The following is a 15,375-nucleotide window of genomic DNA, read 5'->3' on the forward strand; positions in this document are numbered from 1 at the left end:
CAGATTTTGCCTCTGAATCAGAGTCTCGAGGCTTGAATCTAACTCCAGAGTTTAACTTGATAACACTAAATTGATAAACCACTAAAAATAGCATTAAACATACCCAGAGAGCTAACATTTTAACCTGTTTAACACTGAAATCCTATCTGTCAGACTAGAGTAATTACCTGGGGATATTAAGGACTTAACCAATTGTGTATTGATGGATTCTATAGTGTCTCCGAAATAAATCTGTGTTGTAATTATGTTTCTATTAAGTTTGCAAGTCGGAAGTTTTTTTTGTCAGCAACTGGCCCATGCTGACATTTTGCCCTCAGTGAAGATACTTGGGGGGCGGCATGGTGATGCAGTGATTAGCACTGTTGCCTCACACCTCTGGGACCCGGGTTCGAGTCTCCGCCTGGGTCACATGTGTGTGGAGTTTGCATGTTCTCCTCATGTCGTCATGGGGTTTCCTCCGGGTACTCCGGTTTCCCCCCACAGTCCAAAAACATGCTGAGGCTAATTGGAGTTGCTAAATTGCCCATAGGTGTGCATGCATGAGTGAATGGTGTGTAAGTGTGCCCTGCGATAGGCTGGCCCCCCCATCCTGGGTTGTTCCCTGCCTCGTGCCCATTGCTTCCAGGATAGGCTCCGGACCCCCCGCGACCCAGTAGGATAAGCGGTTTGGAAAATGGATGGATGGATGGATGAAGATACTTGGAGACTACAAACATGGCGCCATTTACCTGGCACTAGGAAGGAGGGTCCTGGGTCTTTATTGGTCTATAGATCTGTCAACCAGAACCCCGAAAATACAACCGGCACGAAGCAGGATTTTGTGCTGAGCCAGATAACTTAAACTAGAGTATCTTAAATACGATAAATGATCCAGCTAATCCAAAAATCCAACTTCGTGATACAGGCCCATGTTCTCTGCTTAGTTCAGGGCACCCCAGTTTAAATGGACTTTATCATCACTCACTTACATTTAGCCCAGACTACCTTAAGTCTGACAAGTTATTGGCCAATCACGTCTTGTGTTTACAAATATTAAACCAATAGCATTCTAGATAGACTGCAGCAGACATGCTCACAACAGACAGGAATAAATATATATAATTTTAGGGTTTACAAATGTTCTTGATGATTAAACTTTATTCAGTTTACCTGCAAAAAATGTTAGCAGATTTAAAATTAGCAGAACTAAATTTTGCAGAAGCTAAATGGTCCGCTACCAGTTGTCATAGTTCCGCTAATGCAAAGATTAGCTTCACTAATTAGCAGTTATCAGATTAGCAGAACCCTGCCCACCTCTGAAAATGTCTTTACGTCATTTGCGTTTATGTCTGATTTAATGGGTTAGTCTGCAAATTCTCAGCATTTTTTCATATTGGATAAGAACTGGAAAGTTGAGCGAACAATTGTAAAAGACAATATGTCAAATAAAACAAGTCTCCTTGATAATATGGAAAGAGTATGTAACAGTGCATGTCAGACATCCTATTACAGTAACTGCTTGTGTGGTGATGGCATAGTCAGATTCTAGGCTGTCCTTTGACTTTAATTGCACTAGTTAACTGTCTCATCCCATGTATTTAATGAACCTTGTATATTTTCTTGAATTTTCTCTGCTGTTATAACAGCTAGCGATGGTTACTTTGATGAATCAAAGATGTGATATTTTCTTACTAATAAAGGTACTCAAATGGGGAACATACTGTATATTTGTTTGTTAGCAAAGAATATTGAGTGTATTTTTAATAAATGTTACGTGAGTAACATGCAGATGTAGCAAGTGTGAGGTGTGTGTGTGTGTGTGAGGTGTGTGTGTGTGTGTGTGTGAGGTGTGTGTGTGTGTGTGTGTGTGTGTGTGTGTGTGTGTGTGTGTGTGTGAGGTACATTGAGACCTCAGGAAAACAATGCACTGTCTAATAATAAGAAAGAAGAAAAATAAACTGACAAGGAAGCTTGTACCCACATATACTTTTCCTCACATATAATAAGGTACAATAACCCACATTTTATTTTATTTAAATTCTTGCTGTTTTATGAAAAAACAAGTAATATTCAAAAATCATCCCTTATCTTTTTCCCTGAAGTTCTCTAAGCTCTCCATGGTGTAGAGTAGAATAGTTATACTTTATTAATGCACATGGGGAAATTCTCCCTTTTACTTTGCCCCATCTTGCTCTCCATACAGGTGAGAGCAAGCTTGGGGGTCACAGTGAAGGGGCAGCCACCTTCCAGCAGCCTGGGGAAGAGCCTTCCAGAGCCTTGCTCAAGGATCCAGGGATGTGTGAATTTTCTGCAGAGGCTGGGCTCCAACCAGCAACCATTCAGTCACAAGCACCAAAGCGTAGCCTGCTGAGCCAAGGACCATCAGAGTGACACTGGCACCGGCCATGATGAGGAATGCTAAGCCGAACTTGACCTGTAGATGAAGTTCATTTCCTGTGGCATGAGGCTGCTCTCCTAGCACATGGCTCTTAGCTACAGTTGATCCGAGGACATCACAGGGCAAAACATTTTAGCTATATTGCTTAAACTTTTCTGAACATCAATGAAAATGGTACCAAAAAGAAGTCTGTCTTCCTTCTTGACCAAAACCTCAAATTTTAGGCTATTTAGTTTTCATTTGCTGTTGAACATCTTATCATAACACAAGTTTGAAGTGACTATAATACAACAAAGTTAACAAAGGTTTTTCCGCCATATTTCTCTGGGTTTTAGCCGGCTTGGCAAAGGCTTGGCTGTTCCACATGGGTCACACATACACAGTTTTAATTGTTTACGATTCTTAAAATGCCCTTGGAAGTCGATTTGATTGAATTACATTTTACTGCATAATTGTATGTACTTTATTGCCATTTTTCAGATTTAGCAGTACGTTTTTAAGGAGAGCAACTCAGATCACAGAATTCTGGTACTGCAGTCCAGTTTAAATGATTTTTACATGCGCCAGTAAAATAGCAAACAATATCTCTTAATAAAACTGAAAGAACTATTGGTTTGCTTGGGCATCAACAAAGGTGCTTAGGGAGAGTCTGAGGTCTTTAGTCTTTATGACTGAAACCATGACAAAGTATTCAGGGTTATCACAGAGAGCAGAAATTAACTGCAAGGTCACTGGAAAGACTTAATCAGAAACCTACTAAACTCTATATTGACACCTATTAATGATGGATAATTCAGAGAATATAACTCAGTAGTATTGCAGCACATTGTAAGTGAGATGAAGGCAGGGTACAGTACAGGTGCGGTGTCTAGCTCAGTAGGGTAGTGATCTTCCAGGAACAGCACTGGTGTGAATCCTGTGGCCACAGAGTGATCGTACCTCTACTGCACCTTCAAGCATGCTACAAAATGCCAATATATAACTCCAAGCATATTGCAGCTCAAAGTTCAACTGTGATTGACACTAGGCCAATATCGAAAAAGACAATGTGCAATTTTTTCTTTTTTAAAGGTCAGGATAAATCATAATACAAAACAAAAACATTTCCCCCCCCCACCTCCACACACACACACACACACACACACACAATATTTCGGTTTTAAGTGAGAAGGTCAGCGTTAGTTATGAACTGATCCATGTTCATTCATCTTCATTCAATCATGGCGGTTCATGTAGTTCATGTGGGAACTACTGAATATTAGATCATGATTTGAACATGAATAATAAATGAGTAACTTAAGTTATTTGTGCCTCCTCAAGTAAAATGTTACCCAGTGTTTTTTAAAAACTGTCAGAAATACAGCATACAAGAGAGAACTGAAAGCCACTCACTGTCAAACACCAATACTGACATAGTCAATGACTCATCCTATCAACAGATTACACAAACCTAATTAACACACCATGCATTTTCTCAACAAAACCTTCTAAAGTTTATTTCTCATGTATAAATATTAACATGATTGTGTAACCGTGCTGCAAGAGGCACAAACCTCCAACCCCTGCAATACACAAGGAATAGGGAAAGGCACAAATCTCCAAAGATGAAAAGTTTCTTAGCCAAGTGTCACACAAAACCGCACAAAACAAAATCAGATCCCCACTCAACCAGGTTACTCCACCCGGCCTCCACTTAATAGTGAGGTAAACCAGCACTGGCGGGTGCCCCCTCCCTACCTAGCCTATGCAACCAGGGTACCAGGCGATTACCGCATTTCCCAAAAGCCGTCGACGTAGATTAAGCACACCCTAACATACACAGCACTCTTGTTAATTAGCACTGGTCAAAATCACGCCCTTCAGAGATTCCCAGCAAATAAAAGCATAAAAGTCACCATTCGGCTAATGCACTCAGATGTATACAGAATATGCAATAAATCCACCCTCAGATAAGATACAGGACACACTTTAAGAAACACCGGACCCCGACTACGTTAGGACAGCAGTATTCTCTCCCAGCATAATGCCCCTTCAATTAGAGATTTAATTGAAGGAGACCCATGGAATAACCTGCTGATCCTGCAGGGACTCACAGGAGAGGGAATATCAACTGGTCGATACTGATCGCAGATTTGGATCTTGCACACGCAGCTCAGTCCCCCTCCAATGCTGCCGTGATACAGAAGCGGCACCGATCAGCGGCGTATATGACAGCAGTCTAGGCTGCAGCCCTCTGCCCCGGTCAAGCGTCGGTATTCACAATCCACGCGAATCTGCGAAGCTACTGGATATCAGTTCCCACCCATGCACACGCACCCACACGTACGTTGACCAACAGTAGTATTTAGTCACATCCCTTATCGGAAGGAACTAGAGCGCGTTGAATAATCTCACTAGTCCTCCACCGTTGCTCTTGTCTGCTGGGAATTACTCCTGAAGATCATCACAGCGGGCCGGTCGTCACAAACTTCAGACCCGTTCCGATCGTCCTTTTTCCACTTTCGCTGCGTCTTTATCTCCAGTTCTGCCCGTCCCACAGCTCATCAGTAGCATTGGGCTCACCTGTTACTAGAACTCACACACACCCATGCATGCGCACCTACAGTACCACCCCCACTGACACCCACATTAAAACAAAAAATATTGCCGTTTACCAGTCTGTTTGCAACCCCCTCCCGCAAAATACTTGTTTCGTACAGTGACCCCCCCGTATACAACTTCCTATAAACACTACATTTTCCCCCAGCCTTTAACAGTGATCGTCCCGATCACTGCACCCTCAAGTCCACCGGCTAATGGCTGGCCATCCTCGGCCCATTACAAGCTATAGCGCGCAGGAAGAATGCAACAATTAGCCCGCTGGGGGTACCGATTATTACGGTTCACCACTGCATTAAATTCTGGGGGGTGACCCATGCATTACCTCTGCAGGAGGTGGCACCATCAAATTGGACCCGGGAGCCCCCATGGGGCAAAATGTCTACGTCCTGGGAATGAGGGGGCCAGATATCGGGTGAGACTGTGCACCCAAACCGGGCGTGGGAGTTGGCTGGCATGGGGGTGTGCACTGGTGTAAACCATCAAAACTGCATAGCTAATTCTGTTGTGAGGGGCCAGCTTGACTTACTCCCTCTTCCCCCCCCCCCACCGCACATTAATCCTCACTCCTTCCGTTCTCCCCTAACCGATTCGAGGGCAAGGCCGCAAATTATTGCGGTGAACTGTCCGAATAGGGCCCTCCTTACCCTCTGGGCGAATACTGAAGACTGGCTGCATCACAATTACAAACAGCGTTGGGAGCCACTGTGGTGTGAGCTTCCCCTGAGCTTAGAGTTGTTAAAATCTTATCTACTTGTTTCATACAGTCATCCCCTGTAACCAATTTCCTATAAACACCATTACAACTGTGTGGATCTTTTAGGTTGGTATCAGTACAGTAAAATCCCATTATAATGGATTCTCTTATAACGGAATACTGTCTATAACGGACGAGGTCCGCTGGTCCCGGCCGTGTGCCTTTAAGAACATGCAGAAAAAACATTGGATATAGCGGACTCACATATAACGGAAATTCGCTTATAACGGACAAACAATCTGGTCCCCGGGGCCGTTTTTAGCTGTAGTTTTGTTCGCTATAACAGACATGCAGGCTTCGCCTACAAGACATGTGGCGTGCCGGTGATATCCAGTGCAGATACGTAGTCGGGATTATTAATAGTCACGCATCTGGTCAGGATAAAGTTGGATTAATACATGTACAATATAATAATCTATACAACAAGTGTGTCTGCTGGGGTGTGGCATGAGTAAATGGTGTCCTGTAGTTCTGGACATACAGCACCTCTGAATATAACGGACTTTGGATGCAATGGACTGTTTTGCCAGGTCCCTCGAAGTCCGTTATACCTGGATTTTACTGCATATACAACACAATAAGAAGAGCAATGCATGACATCCATGCTTGTCTGAAGATCGGCCAGCAAATGTTTTCTCCATCAAGCACCATAGCAGAGCAGCACGTGGAGTGATGTTGATGCTTAAGTTGTTGACTGAACTTCTCTTTCACTTGGACTTGTTTGCTGCATGGTTGGAGGTAGTTTGCACACTGTCCAGGCTAGATGATTTGTAACTCTCCAGTCCACTTCATTTGTAACTCTCTATCTGCAATAACTTGCAAGTGGCTTGCAGCATTGACGACAACCCCTGCCAGATCCAGCCCTCGATTAAATGGTTCATTATTTTGACCACTAATACATTTCTGGTCTTTGTTCCCCCTCAGAACATTTCTGCCTTGCAAGATAAGTATGTTGCATGGGCGATTCTAATATTTGACCCTAAGGTGGCTCAGAAATAGAGAGGACTCCATTGAATTGGGGGCCGGGGGGGGGTCCCCAAGATAATGATAATAATAATAAGTTTTATTTTTATAGCGCCTTTCTCACACTTAAGGACGTTTTACAATGCAAACAATGATACAGAAAACAATGCAGACGCAACAGCAACAATAACTACAGAACAACAACGGCAGTGTTATGTAGTAGCAGTTACATTATAGCATTCGTGGAGTAAATTAGTTTTTAACTGAAGCTTGAAAATGGTAAGTGACTGTATCCCACGCAGACTGTCAGGAAGTGTGTTCCATAATGTAGGTGCCAAAGTCTGCCAAATAATTATTTTTAAATTATTATTTTTCAGGTGGGCTGTAACCCTAAATGGGGTCTTGAAACACCTGTGGTAGCATCCAAATCCATGTGGTGATGTTAAGGTGATATTAAGGTGATGGTATGGGGATGGTAAGGTGATGTTAAGGAGATTGTAAGGTGATATTAAGGAGATGATAAGGTGATGTTAAGGTGATGTTACAGTAAGGTGATGGCAAGGTGATGGTAAGGTGATATTAAGCAGATGGTAAGATGATTTTAAGTTGATTGTAAGGTGATGGTAAGGTGATTTTAAGGTGATGATAAGGTGTTTCAGGGGCAGGTATTTCTGAATAGTTAACAGAGACTTGATTACATTCAAGGACTATAGGCAGGGGATGACTTAACACTACCGAACCACAAGACCTATTTTCCGGGTGTCTCTGTGAGCCCAGCAGATCTCACAGGAGGCTGGTGATTCAGTATTGCATGCATTCTTTTAGATCCAGGTTCCCCAATTCTGTTCCTGGAGGGCCAGTCTGTGACACAATTTGCAGATTTCCCTACTCAAACATGTTTTAATCAGCTAATTACCAGGTTTAGCAGGTGTTTGTTGAGCAGGAAAATCTGTAAGATGTGTTGGATTCCGGCCATTCAGGACCGGAACTGGAAAACCGTGTTTTAGACTCTCCTCTACGCAGTAGGTTATACATCAACTAGACACAGTGATCAGGAGGTTAAACGGAAGCTGATGTAGTATTTATTAATAGATCCAGGAGCCTTTGAACTGGAGGTTGACCTGTGAGGTTAATGAACAAAGGTCTTCATTCATTCCAGGATTGCTTTCAGCCATTGTGTTTTAGTTGTCTCTGTCCTCTCACAGTATTAATCCCACCAGTCATACATACATAGCTAGTTACCTCATAGAGCTAAAAACCTCCCCACAAACTCTACGGACGCTCTGATGATCTTTGTGAAATTTTAATGGTGTCAAGTATGAAACTGAAACAATACACAAGGCTTCAGTATCACAGATAGATAAAATAAAAATGTTAAATATATTGCAGATACACTGCAACTCAAAGTATGCTAAGTAGTTTAGCTTTAAATCATTAAATATGATGCAACAACTAAAATTTCATCGTAATCACAGAAATATTTCACAATATTAATATATTGTGTCAGAAAAATCATAGTCATAGGTATTACTATTGACAAGCATTAAAAAGTGATGCTTGAAGATGTATGGATCTATTTGAACAGAACATCAGATTATTCTACTTCCTGATTGCAAAGGTCCTGCCACATCAGGAAGTGGCTACAATTAAAGCAAAACCACACCTAAGTTAGCAAATTGATGCCAAAGATTATGTCAAACTCAACAACTATCAGCTATTTCTAACAAAAGTCAAAATGTCAGTAAAGTCCTATGTAATGTGTGCTTGTTCAGTGGTATAAACTACAATATTCTATGACACATTAATAACCATAGAAATTAAACAAATAAAATTCCAGCATTTCACTGGCCAAATTATGAAAGGAGGATGTCTGCCTGATCCATAAATGAGAATGAAAGCCTGTGAGCTTCTGTCTATTTATTCATTCATCCATCCATCCATCTTCCACCTACTTCTTCCTTACTTACAATGTAGGGATACACCCTAGATAGGATGTTCTTCCATGTAATATAATTGTACAAATAGAATTGGCACTGTAACATTAATCCACTGGGGTGGCACAGTGGTCAGCACTGCTGCCTCACACCTCTGGAACCAGGGTGTGTGTCTCTCCCATTGCTCCATGTGTGTGGAGTTTGCATCCTCTCCTTGCATCGTTGTGGGGTTTCCTTCAGGTACTCCAGTCCCCCCCAGTATCCAAAAACATGCTGGGGTGAACTGGAGGTTCCAAAGTGCCCATAGGTATGAATCGTGTGTGAGTGAATGGTATGTGAGTGTGCCCTGTGATGGGGTGGCACCCCATCCTGGGTTGTTCCCTGCCTTGTGCCCATTGGCTCTTGAACAATACAAGCATGTAACAGTAAGCAGGTACAGGACAGAAAATGGATGGATGGATGGATGGATGGATGGATGGATGGATGGATGGATGGATGGATGGATGGATAGAGCATTAATGTAATGTTGCTGTGGTTCAACAACTGCATTAATTTATTCAAAGCTTCCAGTGTGAGCAGTGTGTGACTCAATGGGCGAACCCTCTGTGCATGTAGTCAGAAGGTCACAGGTTCAAGCCTGGCCTCAGTACATCTGGTGGCCCTTGAGCAAGGCTCTTCACCTCCAGCTCCCTTGGTGATGCTACAGGGGGCTGCTCTTTGCTGGCAAGCTTGCTGTCACCTACAGAGAGCAAGATGGGGGATGTGAAAAGGGAACTTGCCCAGGGGGATCAGTAAAGTATAATAATCTCACTATTTCTAACTTAATATTATATGCAACATTTAACTGTGACTGGAAATGTTTAGCCTGAAAGTTTTGCTGCATCCGTGACATAATATTTTAAACACAAAATGTTAGTCTTAAACCTTTTTAAATAAATGTACTAGAAGGTATTTTACATTTTTCTCTCTCCAATGCACTAATTTCCTGCCCAGTATTTTAATAGGCATCCTCTGATCTAATTAACTGCAGAACTAGCAGGGAAAGATCATCCAGGCCTTTCTCCTTGGCAAGTGCACCGTCAGAAAAAGAATCAGACTCACAGAGCAAATCTCAACCCGTTTCTTTATATGCCAATGTATGGAAACTGAAGGAGAAAAACTTCAATTAGCTACTAAGCCTGCAGACATAAATGCAAATGTTCCCGCAGTGAACTTCTGTAGTGATAACCAGACACATTAGGAGCCTGAGGCTGAAGAGTCGAATGAATTCGGCTGAACCCTGAATGATTGGTTTAGCTCTGATGTTTTAACAGCCGTGCTCTCAGTTTGCAAACCCCCAGCCAGATCAGGCCTCTAGAATTAGCCCCCGCTGTCTTAATATCCTAACAACGGCCCTGGTAATGGATTCATCTCTTCGGTGCCATTTTCACATTTTTTGAATTTAAAGACTTAATACTTCCAAAGCCTCGAATATGTATCCCTGTGTCCTTAAGGACTTTTCCAATGAGTGTTTCTGCTCACAAGCCAGGACTTCCCCTTGAACTTCTAAGCAACTTTCCTTCCAAGTGAGCTCAACAAAAGAGGCCAGCCACCCAAGGCTGATCTTCACAGAGATATCCAGATTTCATAAATAACGTCATGCTCAGGAACGTGAAACCGTGCCGTAATTACTAAACATTTCCATTTCTGCTGGAGTACCAGGTCATCAGCAGGGTAACAGCATTACATACAGGTGCAGAGGACTGCTTCTTCAGGTCTGGTTTCTCGCCTGCCGTTGACCTGTCACACCTGTGCTTTATCCACTTCATTACCATGGCAGCTCGAGGGGGATTATTATCTCTGTACTGCGGGTTGCATTTCAGATAGAGAAACTGAACTGCCTGTGTGGTGCAGCAGTGAATGATCATACAGTTCTGAAGGCTGTAGGGTGATTATATTTCTCCATGGTACTTGGCATTGACCCTGCAGGATCTGTGCAAATGAGGTGTGTCCTGTATTTCTTCCTCCACACTGGCCCACCGTCCTTCTGCAGGATTCGGAGATGTTATAATCATCAGTTCAGATGCTGCAGAAATCATCTTAGGTCCTGCCAATGAGAGGAGGCAGCGGGGCAAAGGTCACGGAGCTTGTTCTGCCTCCGCCCACGCGATGGCACTTCCTGATGAGCGGCACGTGCCTGAGCGTGGGGCGTCTGACAGAAGGGCTGGAATCTTCAGGCACGCAGGGCCAATTGCCACCTGGGCAGGAATGCAAAATGCCAACCATAATGGGACGCTCATTTTCACATGCCAGCACATTTTTATTATTGTGTACCTCAGTAAATAACAATTCATAACATTTAATTATTTAAAAAATCCTACTACAGTTTAATTATTGGCTTTTTGTTGCAGAATAACATTGATTTCTCATAAAAATTAAATCTATATATTACAGCAGTTATGCTAATAGAGATGATGGTTACCCTGCCTGCATAATGGAATGGTGAGCAGTAAACAGGTAGGCACACTTTCCAGTGACACATACTGCACATCCAGTGATGAGTTTATTAACACAGTACTGTGATTGGGTGTAAAATGTCTTGCTTCAAAGTTCAAATGCAACCAATAAGGTGCGTCTTATTTGAAAAACATTCGAGAGAAGCATTTATATTGAAATTTTAAGAGAAAATGTCCATATTTATAATTATAGTGTGACACAAATTTAGACCATACTGCCTAGCCCCAAGATGGAGCCCATGCTCCATGTTTTATAGTGTGTTGTGTTATGTAGACTCAAACATTAGTCTGTTTCTAATCTTGACTTGGTCTCGTTCTGCCCTGGTCTTGGTCTTGTCTTGGTCTCACCCTGCCTTGGTCATGGTCTCGTCTCGATTTAAATACACTCTGGTCTTGATAATGACTTGGTCTCCGTTTAGGTGGTCTTGACAACATTAATATTGCTAACTACCCCAGTGCTTTTGATGTAGATAATTTTAGGTTTATAATGGAATGATATAGATTTTCCAAAAGATTTCTTGTGCGAGTGTGAGAGTCTGAAAGTGTGAGTGTCACACCACTCACACCTGTGACTTGGCAGCCCTGTATAAAGCAAATCATGTTACATGCAACTGAATACATACAGCATACAGACAAGGCCAAGATGTCCAGTTACTGTTTGGCTAAGCGTTCTGTTCTAGGTAAGAGGCATGATCTAAGCATGCTGTGATCAGGTATGGCGGATCCTCCTGTGATCCTCATGTACTGCAGAGTTTACATATAACGGTGCATTAAGCAATAATATCCAATTAGTGGCAGTACTAGAGCAAAAACACCTTGTTAATGAAAGAGGATGGAGGAGAATGGCCTGATCTAATGAAAGCTAACAGAAAGGCCACAAGTGCAAAAACAACAGCTAAATACAGCTACGGTGAGGCTTCTCTGAATGCACAACTTGTCTGTATTTCAATCGGCTGAATTGGAAGCAGAACCTGCCTGGTATTCCTTAGGTACCTAATAAAATGGCCAGTGAGACTGTGTATATAGTGTGGACTCCAGACAAGTCCCTTAACTCATTAATTAAAGTAGTATTTTAAATACATTTATTGGCCTATAAATAGATTCATAAATCTCTTAGTAGAGCATTATAGTCTTTAAAATCCTGTCTTCTTGTGGATGATGAAGATAAACGTTACGATTTTATGACATTATTTAAGCATGTTTCCCAGATGGGTCCAAAAATGCCTGTCCTGCGTATTTGGATGTCATCAAAAACACGCAAACTTTTCACCTTCTGGATATATGGTACGAAGTCTGCTTTTTTCATTTCCAATGCATCCTGACTGTATTAGAATGGTTGCGAACATTTATGAAATGATCGCAAGTAAGAACTCAAATGACTTACAATATCTTACAGTTCTAAACGGTACCTTTTCATAACGGGGGACTCATTGGAGCCTCTCATAAAATGTAAAGAATCTGGGCCCAAGGGCAGGATATAGCAACAGGATTGTCCCTGAAACCTCCTACTGAAATCGCCCTAACTACTACACCACCTGCCGCTGTGCTTCATGTGGCTTACAGTCAGCGATGCTGTTTCCTCCCTGCTTTGGCTGCCTCCGACGCTCGGAGCTCCGCATCCTGGAGACCGGGACGGTTATTGCGGTCAGTGGGGCCGTTTCTCCAACATCAGGATGTGAGTAATCCAGCTCTGCTTTAAATCTGCTAAAGAACTTTTGGGGCCTCCTTTATTCAATTACCTGTGTTTTGTCTGGCACGGATTTCCAGCAGTCTAGGGAAGATTAAGAGCTGAGAGCTTTCCTGTAGCACCGAGGAGGCTCCAGTACGCTGATAGGCTTTTTCATCTCTCCCTCAGCTGATCTTTGTCTTACACCTGTGCAGAAATCTGCAGCCCTCTGTGACGATGGTAAGGCTTCAATTATAGCTTAAATACTCATAGGAACATATGACCATTTTCAAAATTTAGATAGCTAAGAAATATATTCTCTTTATACACACATGCGTGTTCAGATGTTTGGCATTTCCCTGTATTCCCTAAGTTGTTGGCTGGATCGATCAATAATGAGACGATGTTCTTTATGTTTTTGCTTCAGTCTGATTGCAAAAGAGCTTAAAGGATCTGCGGTGATTCCAGTCAGATCTCCAAACAAGGTCCTGCTCACTCTATTGATTGCAGTTAAGCTGATTTGATATGTCAGGTCATGCTGTAAGAAAGTCGCATTTAATTTCCTCAGTAACATCATGTGATTGTGCTGCGCAGACTACAATTTCCATGGCAGCTTGGATTCTCTTAAAATAATAATTTTTAATTGATACACACATATTCATAATCCATAGATTACCTGGCTGGAGGCGTGGTTCTCGATTTTTGCAGACTGACTACCTGGTGTCTGTTTTCTCCTGTAAAATTTTCTATAAACTGATTGAAAAGAAAGACAATATGTTTTTCTTCAGGATATCAGCATCCGGAATGGGGAAACAGCCCAGGCATTGTAGCTAATGTGATTCACACGCGCTTCCACCCTTCCGACTCACCCTTTACGGCTTCACTTTAAGCACAGGTACTCTGCTCTCCCAGCAGGAATAGTCAGAACCTGAGACCGTCAGCGTATTCTGCAAAACGTTTCCTCTCAAACTCTCGAGACCAGCCAGAGTTTCCCATGGGCATTTTGGCAGTGACATAGGTTTGCTTTCATATGTAATTTAAATAAAATCACAAGAAGTTATTTTTACACAGTTATACGGTCAATAAACAAGAAACACAAGACATACATACTGTATAATCACTTAATTTATTGATTGATTGACAAAGTTTTTCATTACTAAACAGGACTAATCAATGCAGAGGTCTTATTTAAATCAATGAACAACCAAAAAGCATGGATGGATGGATGGATGGATGGATGGATTGATGGATTGATGGTTAATATGTAGATTTTTTTCGAATCCTTTCCTTCTCTTTGAAAATTTTGTTTTGTATTATTTGTCATCATGGAGTTTAGTCATGGATGACTACATTGCTTAGAGCTAAGTTACTTAAAGTTAATTAAGGACTACAGTAGCTTTCGGACTATTTAGTGTTAAGTTAAAACATTAAAACATGTTATCCTCAGTTTGTAGTTCAGCTGTGGTACCTTGTTTTATTGCTTCCAAATAAATTTCATTTTAAGAGCAGCATCATTTTTAATAAAAACTAAAAGTGTCAGTTTTTGTAAATTTACAACCTCGTAGCCTCAGTTATATAAAAGTCTGTTGTAATAAAACAGAATGATGTGGCAATATCTGACTAATCGTGAAGCAAAGCAAAGCATAGATTTTTCTTCCACAGCGGAGCAGCAATTTAAGCATCACAATGTTTATATTTGGCGAGATGGACAGTGTCCCTCACCACAAAGGGAGAGGTCAAAATGTAAGCCATAGAAACAGAATTGTTCGGAATATAAGCACCCTCTGAATGAGGTCAGGTTTCATTAAAACCCAGGGCACATGGACAGTGCTGTATTGTTCACAGATTCACTCGTTCCCTAGCTGGTCTTCATTTACTTTGCTAAACTAAGGACAAAGTGTTTTGTATCTATGGAGCGGGAAAACCATGGTGACCTAATTAGGCCAAGAAAACAAAGGACTGATTTCTGCCAGTGGAGCTACTCTTCACTCAGGTGGATCACAGCTCCCTGGCCTCCCTCCTGTCAGCAGACCGCACTTTGCTGCAGACATGGTGGCCGAGCCATCCAGAAAATGTTTGCTCATCCGGGGGGCTGTGCCATGTTGTGTGGATCTGGATGGAGGAGAAGCAGTTCACTTTGAGAAGTCTGGAAATGTTGAATTGGCTTCCAGAACATCAATCTCTACATCTGCCTCTGCACTAAGACCACCCCGCTCTGCTGTCAACACGGGGAGAGCAGGTATATCAGTGAAGAGAAGAAGAAAGAGGAAGGAGAGTGATAGAGTGACCCCAAGGCTGCAATCAGAAGGTGGCCCGCAGCCTCCCGTGCCCTGGTGCAAATCACTGGGCTTTCAGTGGCTGTGAGAATGTAAATGCAGACAGGGCCTGTCATTTCCATGTTCCACGCCAAAACTCAAGCTGCTTTTCGGAGAATGAGGAGGAAAGTGAGTGGAGACTAGAGGATTTTTAATGCCCATTAGCCATAAATCATCTGCAAACATTAGGGACAAGACTCTGTGACTTTAGATTCTGGTTAAACACAACAGTAGCTAACAATCAGTCAGTGTTTTCTAAGGAGGCTTGCT

The sequence above is a fragment of the Brienomyrus brachyistius genome, chromosome 12 (assembly GCF_023856365.1).
Source record: "Brienomyrus brachyistius isolate T26 chromosome 12, BBRACH_0.4, whole genome shotgun sequence".
In the NCBI taxonomy this organism is placed as follows: Eukaryota; Metazoa; Chordata; class Actinopteri; order Osteoglossiformes; family Mormyridae; genus Brienomyrus; species Brienomyrus brachyistius.